The sequence below is a fragment of the Macrotis lagotis genome, chromosome 2 (genome assembly GCF_037893015.1).
Source record: "Macrotis lagotis isolate mMagLag1 chromosome 2, bilby.v1.9.chrom.fasta, whole genome shotgun sequence".
Classification (NCBI taxonomy): Eukaryota; Metazoa; Chordata; class Mammalia; order Peramelemorphia; family Peramelidae; genus Macrotis; species Macrotis lagotis.
The window spans coordinates 328781004-328790819 of record NC_133659.1 but is presented as its reverse complement, the minus strand read 5'-3'; positions in this window follow the sequence as shown (position 1 = coordinate 328790819).

Genomic DNA, 9816 nt, shown 5'->3' with positions numbered 1-9816 from the left:
GTCATCTAGCCCAATGGTCTTGTTTGACAGGTGAAGAAGAAGAGACTCTAGAGGTTGTGATGTGACTCAGGTCATACGGTTGTTGTTGTCATCCTTTGACCTGGGAAAGAACCAAGCCATCAAGGAAATGATGAGCAAGTCGTGATATGCACGGAACTTGGATTAAAGTGAGCAATACTGTGCAAAGACACCAATCTCGCTATTTCCTCCAGAACTATCTGAGCTCAGTGGGCTGATATGATAAGAAGAGATCACACTTGACAGAACCAAGATTCCAATATGGACTTCTGAATCCAAATCCATTGACTTAGCTACTATTCCATGAATTTTGCAGAGGAATAAAGTGAATCTCTGGAAGATGAATGGACTTTGTCCAAAGTCACAGTTAAAACATTCATCTTATCTATGTAGGACTCTGACTTAGGATGTCATACTACTTTTCCTGATAATAGCAATAAGTCAAAGAGTCATAATTAGTCTTGGATTTGTAAGAGCCTTCAGAGATGATTCAATCCAATCCTTGGATCTGAATGACAAATTATATCTTTAATACTTTCCCCTATGGAAAGGACAAAGGATAAAGGGAAGAAGAAAAAAGATTAAGCATATACCCATGCCTATACTGTGTTAAGTGTTTGCTACAAATTTCAGATGCCAACCAAAGCAAGTTTAACCTATCTTTAATATGATGATACTTCTGATACTTTAAATTGAAATTTTGCCCCTACCCTGCCAGATTCCTGCTCTTTTCCAGTCTAAAATTCCCTTCTTTTTTTATCTGATTTTAAGAGGGAATGGTTGCTACTCCTCATAGTCTCCTGGTCCCTGACTTAGGGACACAGCTCTGCCAATGTCACTGCTAAAGTGTGGTGTCCAGAATTGGCTGCTAATCTCAATGTGGCCTGACCATTGTGGTCTGTCTGGGATAGAGAACAGGGACTATCAGTTCCCACATTTTGAATGTTAGACCCTTTTAGCAACATAATTTAAGTTCACATGAACATTTTTAGCTGTCATATCATCATGCTGATTCATATAGAGTTTGTAAGGAACTAAACTCCCAGCTCTTTTCCATATAAATTGCTAAATGACTGGGTCATTCCCAAACTGAAAGTGTGCTGTTGATTTTTTGTTCAGAATTCATCTAAATTTAGTATCATCCAGTCCTTACCTCTTACAACAAGGATGTTGTGAAAGTTTTGTCAAATGGAAGGCTGAATTATCTTTAGCATTTTCCTTGCCTACCTTCATAAAGACTAATTAATGTGTGGAACAGACATAATCTACCTGTTTGAAAATTTCTTTTTTTCATGTTTTTTTTGCATGCAATGGGGTTAAGTGACTTGCCCAAGGCCACACAGCTAGATAATTATGAAGTGTCTGAGGTCGGATTTGAACTCAGGTACTCCTGACTCCAGGGCCAGTGCTCTATCCACTGCACCACCTAGCCACCCCGGAAAATTTCTTGAAGGGAGCTTCAAGACCAATACATCTTCTCTTCCCCAATTGTCTCTACAAGAAGTAATATCTTCCAAACGAGAGATTTGTTAAAAGTGTTTATCACAATGACTAGAACCACATAGAGCTGCTCTCTACATGTTTATTCCCTTCCCCATCCCTTCCCTTTCTTCTCCTCTCTCTTATTCCTCTTTGTTAAACTCCCCCATTCATTCTTCAGTTTCTAACTCATAATTATAGGGATTTGTTCATGTCTCTATCTCCTCCTAGATTTTAAACTTCTTAAAGTTTTTGATTTTGGTATATCCCTAATAGTATCTAGTATATGACCCCCATTGGTATGGCAAAAATAGTGAAAACAAATACAGTGCATTGTTGGTGAGGCTGTGTAGAAAAAGGCACTCTAATGGATGACTACTGGAAGAACTGAAGACTGGGACAAACATTTTGAAGAGAAGTATGACAACTTATAATAAGAGTCACCAACCTGCTCATTCATTCCAATCCAATGATTCCATTTCAAAGAGACTCTCCCCCTCAAAATCATAAAAAAAGTACCCACATGCATGAAAATATTCATAGCTATTCAAATTATTTTGGCAAACAAAGCCATGTATCCAAAACTTAGAGAATATTTCCACAAATCATTAATAATATATTAATTATAAGATTCATCATGTTGACATGAAGATGATAAACATGAATCATACAAGGAAATATGAGAAGACAAACAAAACTCTGCAAAGTGAGATCTATGAAATCAGACCTTTAAAATACACCAAGACAATCAAATAATAGACCTGGAGAGGGACCCAAAAGATCTTTTCTTTGCTTGTTTGTTTGTTAACTGATTTACTTCTGCCATTTTAAAGGTGAAGGGTTTTATGTAAGATTTTATGCTCATCCATCTTTGTTGTCCACCTGCTACCCACCTCTTACTTGTGACTTCAAGAAGATACCAGACACTGAGGTCCTTTCTCGAACTAAACTGCCTTACTACAGAGAGTGCAACTACAATGGACTGGTCACGTTAGAATGTCAGATGTGCACTTGCCAAGAAGACTATTCTATGGAGAAGTCCCACAGGGCAAGTGCTCACAAGGAGGTCAGAAGAAGCAATACTCAGACACCCTGGAGGTCATATTGAAGAACTTTAGAACTGATTGTACAGCTTGGGAGACACTGGCATAGGATCACCCAGCCTGGCATGCCCTCATCAGTGAGGCTGCCACACACTCTATAAGGAAGGCAGAATTGAAGTTTCTTTCTTTCTTTCTTTCTTTCTTTCTTTCTTTCTTTCTTTCTTTCTTTCTTTCTTTCTTTCTTTCTTTTTTTTTAGTTTTTGCAAGGCAAATGGGGTGAAGTGGCTTGCCCAAGGCCACACAGCTAGATAATTATTAAGTGTCTGAGACCGGATTTGAACCCAGGTACTCCTGACTCCAGGGCTGGTGCCCTATCCACTGTGCCATCTAGCCATCCCAGAATTGAAGATTCAAAGGAAACGTGACATCTATAAGTCTAGAGTCCCCACCCCGGGTGTTCATATGTACGATTTGTGCCCAACCTGTGGTAGAGCATTCCAAGCTCATATTGGTCTAATCAGCCACAGTTAGACACACTGTAATTTGTCTCAACCATAGTGATGTCATTTTGGTCTTCTTCAATAACGGAGGACAAGAACCAACCAACCAATCAACCAATGAACATCTTTATATATGTATATATATTTATATGTACATATATATGTATAGCATATATTAATTGATCAGTCAGTCAACCTTATTGATTGTTTGAGGTCCCTAATGTTTCCCAACCCTATCTAATTGATAAAGCTTTTAGTGCTTCTTTCCTTTAGTTTATTATTATTATTATCATTATTATTTTAGTTTTTGCAAGGCAATGGGGTTAAGAGGTTTGCCCAAGGCCACAAGGCTAGGTAATTATTAAGTGTCTGAGGCTGGATTTGAACTCAGGTACTCCTGACTCCAAGGCTAGCGCTCTATCCACTGCACCACCTAGCCGCCCCTTAGTTTATTATTTTTTAATCTCTGTTAACATTCATCCCATGAGGGAGAGCATTTGAACTGGTTCCCATTAATATTTCCTCATGATTGAATTTTGTGATCATTTTGTATTAGATCCTGAATTTAACAAGGGGCAGGAGTCAGGGATTGGAATTATAATTTCTTTAGTATTGGGAACTTGTATATGATGAAAACTCCTACCATAGCAGGTCACCACTTTCTTTGCAATTTACAGTCTTAGAGAGCTACTTGACTTGCCCCAGATAGGTCAGAGGCAGGACTTGAACCCAGAGTTTTCTGGTTTTCAGGTCAGTTCTTTATCTGAACTGCCATACTGCTTCTTATAATCAAAGAAGTAATTGAATAGAGAAAAATGCAAAGTCCCTTACTTGGGTTCAAAACATCAATTGTACAAGTGCAGGTTAGAGGAGCTTCTATGGGGGAAAATATTTGCGGGTTCCAAGCAAGTCAATGGTGTGCTGTGCCAATCCTCAAAGTTCAGGAGATCTCAGATAGATGCACTGTATTAAAAAGGAGATGATAATCTTACTGTATTTGTCCTGGTCAGATCACATCTGCAGTACTGGGTTCGAGACACATATAGTTTTGGCTTTGAAGGACTGGAATAGTTCCTAGGGCAGCCAGGTGGTCAAGAAGACTGAAGACCATAATTATATTAATATTAGCTGACATTTAGATGATTCTTTAAGGTTCACAAAATGTTTACATCCACTGGATTGCATTTGATCTTTACAACATTCTGTAAAAGGCATTATGGATATTTTTATTTTATTTTATTATTTTATTTTATTTTATTTTATTTATTTTATTTTGTTTTATTTTATTTTATTTTATTTTTATTTTATTTTATTTTATTTTAGGTTTTTACAAGGCAAATGGGGTTAAGTGGCTTGCCCAAGGCCACACGGCTAGGTAATTATTAAGTGTCTGAGGCTGGATTTGAACCCAGGTATTCCTGACTCCAGGGCCGGTGGTTTATCCACTGTGCCACCTAGCCACCCTCATTATGGATATTTTTGTCTTCATTTTTAAAAAATGGGGAAACAAAGTCTCATTGAGATTAGGTGACTTATCCATGCCATATAGTTAGTATCAGAAATAGGATTTAATCCTATATGTCTCTTTAACCTAGGTTAGGAATCATGATGTGGTAGGAGATGGAGGGCTCATTTATGGAAGAACATCCAACAAATGCTTCTTAACTCCAGGGGAAGAATATGGGAGGAACCAAGGGCAAGTTGTAGAAAGTCAAATTTCAACTCAAATTTCCCAAGAATTGAAGCTATTCCAAAGTGGAATAGATTGTTTCAAGAAGCAATGGATTGGGGGCAGCTAGGTGGCACAGTGGGTAGAACACCAGTCCTGGAGTCAGGAGGACCTGGGTTCAAATCCAGCCTCAGACACTTAATAATTACCTAGCCGTGTGGCCTTGGGCAAGCCACTTAATGCCATTTGCCTTGCAAAAACATAAAAAAAAAAATAAAGAAGCAATGGATCGATTCCCAACCACTAGGGAAAATTTCTTTTTCATACTTATATGTATTTCATATTCAGGTATATGTTTGTGTGTTGTTTCTCCTGTTAGACTAGAAACTACTTGAGGGTAGATATTACTTTGTGTTTTGTCTTTGTAGATTTGATACGTTAGTAAATTGATTCTGAAGGCTCAATGGACATCAGTGGAGGATACTCTATAGGAATTCCTGTTCTAGAATAAACTGGACTAAATGACATTTGAACTCCTTTCCATTTTTTGAGTATCTGAGATTCTTTTAGGGATGATGGAAGGCAAACAGGGTCATGGTATTGAGCCATTGAGGAAGGGTCAACCAGAGAAGAAAAAATCAGTAGATCAGCTTTACCTTTCCCAGTTTTGTGTTTGAGCCATAGGCTGCCTACCTGGTTAACCAGCCTTGGGGGCTCCTGGGGAAGACTAAACTGATCCCCACCTGCATGGTAAAGAGCTGTTTGCTACTTTCCCAATACCTTTGAAGCTCTTGGGCGCTGGGCTTTGGGCAATTTAGTCTTGGCAGACCCCACTTCCCACTTCTAAGAGGAAAAACTCTAAGACCTTTATGGACATTAAATAACTATGTGCAAAACCACCTTGGGATGCATTTAGCAACACATGGACCACATTTCTCTGAAAGTTAGAGACCCTGAATAAGTATGCCTCAGGCAAAACGTGGCTGGAGCTTTTCAAACTCAAGTTTCTTTGGAAACTATTTGGGTGAACCTAAGACCAAGATAGAGTTTCTCTCTCATCTCAATTTATTTTGTCTTTTCTTCTTTTCCATGGCATCCAAACCCTTCCAGGCCCAGCCTATAACCAAGTTCCTCCAAGAGCCTTCCATGGCTCCTCCCATCTATCATTATCTCTCTTCAATAAAGTCCATGAGCGTATCTCATTGGGCCTGATGTTGTACCATCTCACCCTGTTCACTATGTCTCAGCTCCCCAATCACACTATGAACTTCTCAATAGGTAGGCACCTGCCCTTCTGACTTTGTGCAGTTAATATTTGGTAGAGAATAAGATGGACTCAGAGGTGGAAGGACCTCAGCAACCATCTACTCAAAATGCTTCATTTTACAGATAAGGAAACTGAGTCCCAGGGATATCTAGAGAATTAGAAGATAGCTCAAAATTCATCTAGTCATCCTCTCTCCTCAGGGAACTGAAACATAGAGAAATTATAGGAGATATTAGTAGGTTAAAAGATTATAATGGATTTAGAGCAGGAAGAGACCTCAGGGACTACCTGGTCCAGTTCCCTCACTTGGAAGATGAGGAGACTGAAGTCTAGAGAGGAGAAGTACCATATCTAAAGTCATACAAATGGCAGGATTTAAACACAGGTCCTCTGACTCTGGGACCAATATGCTTTCCCAATAGGTCATGATGTTTCCTTTCGTTTATCAATGTCTCTGTGCTTGCATTTAATGAAGGTGTTTCAATAAAGATTTTCTGATAGGTCTTCTACCTTTAAAAAATTCTGATTTATGAATTTCTCCATAGGAGCACCACTTTGATTCTTTGGATCTGGTTTTTAATACTTTTGATATCTGGTTGAGGGAATGGTTCTTAAGCCTTTTCCTTGCTGTTGTTCAATCATGTCCAACTCTCTGTGACCCCCATTTGGGGTTTACCTGGCAAAGATATTGGAATGTTTTACCATTTCCTTCTCCAACCCATTTTGCAGATGAGGAAACTGAGGCAAACAGGATTAAGTGACTAACCCAGGGTCACATGGTTAGTAAGCATCTGAGGTAATATTTGAACTCAGGTCTTCCTGAGTCTTATCTTTTGTAATAGCTAACCCTCCTCAGAATAGATGGGGATGGGTAAGAGAGGGTATTTTTAATCTGTGTGTATATGTATATATATATATATATATATATGCACAGAGATGTAATATAATTATAATATATAATATACATATATATATCTGTATGACCTTGGTCAAGTCATTTCCCTGAATTTTGTCTTCATTTTCCTAGTTTATATGTGCTATTTTCCCATATAGAAGTAAGCTTCTCGAGGGCAGAAAATGTTTCCTTTTTGACTCTCTCTGCCTAGCACCCATCCCAGAACCTAACCCATTGTGACCACTTCATAAAAGTTTGTTGATTAACTGATTGATTTGTCCAATCAAGGGTCAGGATGATTTGATCCCTAAGCCCCTCTAACTGTCACCCTTTGATCAATGACAAATATTCATCACAGGAATAGACCTATAATTAGCAAGGGGTAAAGTTGGGTTTGTCCCAGAGTAAGAAAATCCAGGGGGTACAATGGAATGATTGTGCTTCCTTCCCAAGTTTCCTCTGACCTTTGCTGATCCATATGATCCCAGACTCACTCCCTCATCTCCTTTCCCAGCCTGCCTTTCCCCCCATTCCCTCAGTTGCTTGGTTTGAGTCCCAGACTCTCTTCTCCTAGTTTGTCACCTGTTGCCATCCCAAAAGATAAAAGTCTACAGAGTTTTGTCCTCCTCCTGACTATTTTTACTTCAAGTGAAATCATTCCCAGTGACCTCTCTTGCTAGAAAAGTCAAGAACTCTCCTCCCAGATTTCTACTTTACTTTCTGCACCTGGAGCAGATCTCAATTCAATGTAACCCATTTCACTTTCTTTCAATAAATAATCACTCATCAATACATTGATGATGTTTGGTCATTAATAAATAATCTATCACTCAGCTTTTATCAGGCATTGACTGGGTGTCAGACACTAGGCCGGGTGCTGGAAATAAAAAGGCAGAAGTAAGCTAGCTCCTGCCCTCAAGGAGCATTCATTCTACTGGGGAGATAGTTTGTACATATCAATCAATTCTCATTGATTAAATGTGTCTAAGGCAATGAGCCCAGGTGATACAAAGAAAAGGAAACAGTCTCTTTTCTCAGAGGAGCTTAGGTAAGAAAATGCCAAATACATACAAAGTATTTGGGGAGAGGGAGCTGAGGTTGGGGAAGACAAAGCTAAAGATCCAGGAAAAAGCTTTATGCACATGTCTGAGCTGAGCTTTGAAGAGTGTTTGGGATTCTAAGAGAAAGAGAGAAGGAAGGTAAACATTCCAGGCCTGGGCAGACAGCTTGTGTAAAGGAGATTATAATTAATAATAACAATGATAATAATAAATAGCAGCTAGGGTTTGTAAAACACTTTAAAGTTTGCAAAGTGCTACACAAATATCTCATTTGATCCTTGCAACAAACTTGCAAGGTAGGGTTTGTTATACCCATTTTACAGATGAGGAAGCTGAGGCACCGAGAAGTTAAGTTAGGAAATGGTTGAGGTTACTCTATTCACTCTGCCACCTGGTTGGGAGATGGAATGTAGGGAAGAGAAAGGCTACATCCATCAGGTACCAGGTACAGGAGCCTGGGGGGATGATAGTTCCTCTATTCTTAGGCCCCTATTTGGATTGTGAACCTTGAGGGAAGGGGCTGTTTTTGTTTTTCTTTGTCACCTTAGTACTTAGCAGAATGCCTAACACAAAGCAGGTTTGTTGATGTAAACTGACTTGATTCCAATCTAGCAGCCCTTGGGATATGATGGATGCCACAACAGTGCCCTGCCCCACCCAAGCTGGGTGATGCCCCATCAGGGACAGCCCCAGGATGGAGGAGGAGAGTGTCTGGGCCCTAGAGCTTAGGGCAGAAGTAGTCCTTTTGGCTTGTGACACTCCCCCAGCATTGCTGAGACATGTGGTTTCTGTACATAAGTCTCTGTGGTTAGTCTTTAGCAATGTACTTTCATCTCTGAAGTAAACATTTTTTCTCCATTTTCCTCTCTATCTCTGAAGATCTGTTCAACTGCAATCCAAGGGCCCCAGAAGGGCAAAAATTCTTCTTCAAACATGGGGAAGCAGATGCTCTTTTCTAGCATAATTCATCCCGGTCAAAATGACCAGCTCCAGGTCTCCAGGGACTATAATCCTCTGGTCCTTTCAAAAACAAAAACAGCTGGGAAAGCACTGTACAATTTGTTCCAGCCACTGTTCAGGGGGGCCGAAATAGAGCAGCACCCCAAAGCATCAAAGATCTGATGATTTTGAGTGACTAACCCCAGGCAAAGGAGCTAAAAAGCTTGAGAGAAATACAACACCTGGCTTTAAAACAATCCAAAAAACTGGTTCAGCTCAGTCCACTAACTAGCTGTGTGACTCTGGGCAAGCCTCTGGACCCCTCTGAGCCTCTATTTCCTTGTCTGTAAAATCAAGGCTCTTTCATTCATCACATTCAGTGATGTTTGTAGAGTGGGAGAGAGCTCACTTTGGCATGTGGTCCTAGTCCCAGCCTGGGAGCAGCATAATGGAAAATAGATTGCTTAGAGACTCCATAGTCCCCTGTGGACTGTGTGCAGGGCCAAGGAGGGACAACCCATCCCCCTCCGTTGATTTATTTCTTCCCAGCCACTGTGGAGCCTACTTCATTAATGGAAAATGAAGGTGGAACAAGAGGGTCACTGTGAAAGAAAGGTATAATAGAGAGAAATCAAACAGGGAGAGGATGGACAAATGGATAGATGAATGGATGGATGGATGGATGAAAAGATGGAAGGATGGGTGGTGGGATGGATGAAAAGATGGAAGGATGGGTGGTGGGATGGATGAAAAGATGGAAGGATGGGTGGTGGGATGGATGAAAAGATGGAAGGATGGGTGGTGGGATGGATGAATGGATGGAAGGATGGGTGGTGGGATGGATGAATGGATGGAAGGATGGGTGGTGGGATGGATGAAAAGATGGAAGGATGGGTGGTGGGATGGATGAAAAGATGGATGGGTGGTGGGATGGATGAATGGATG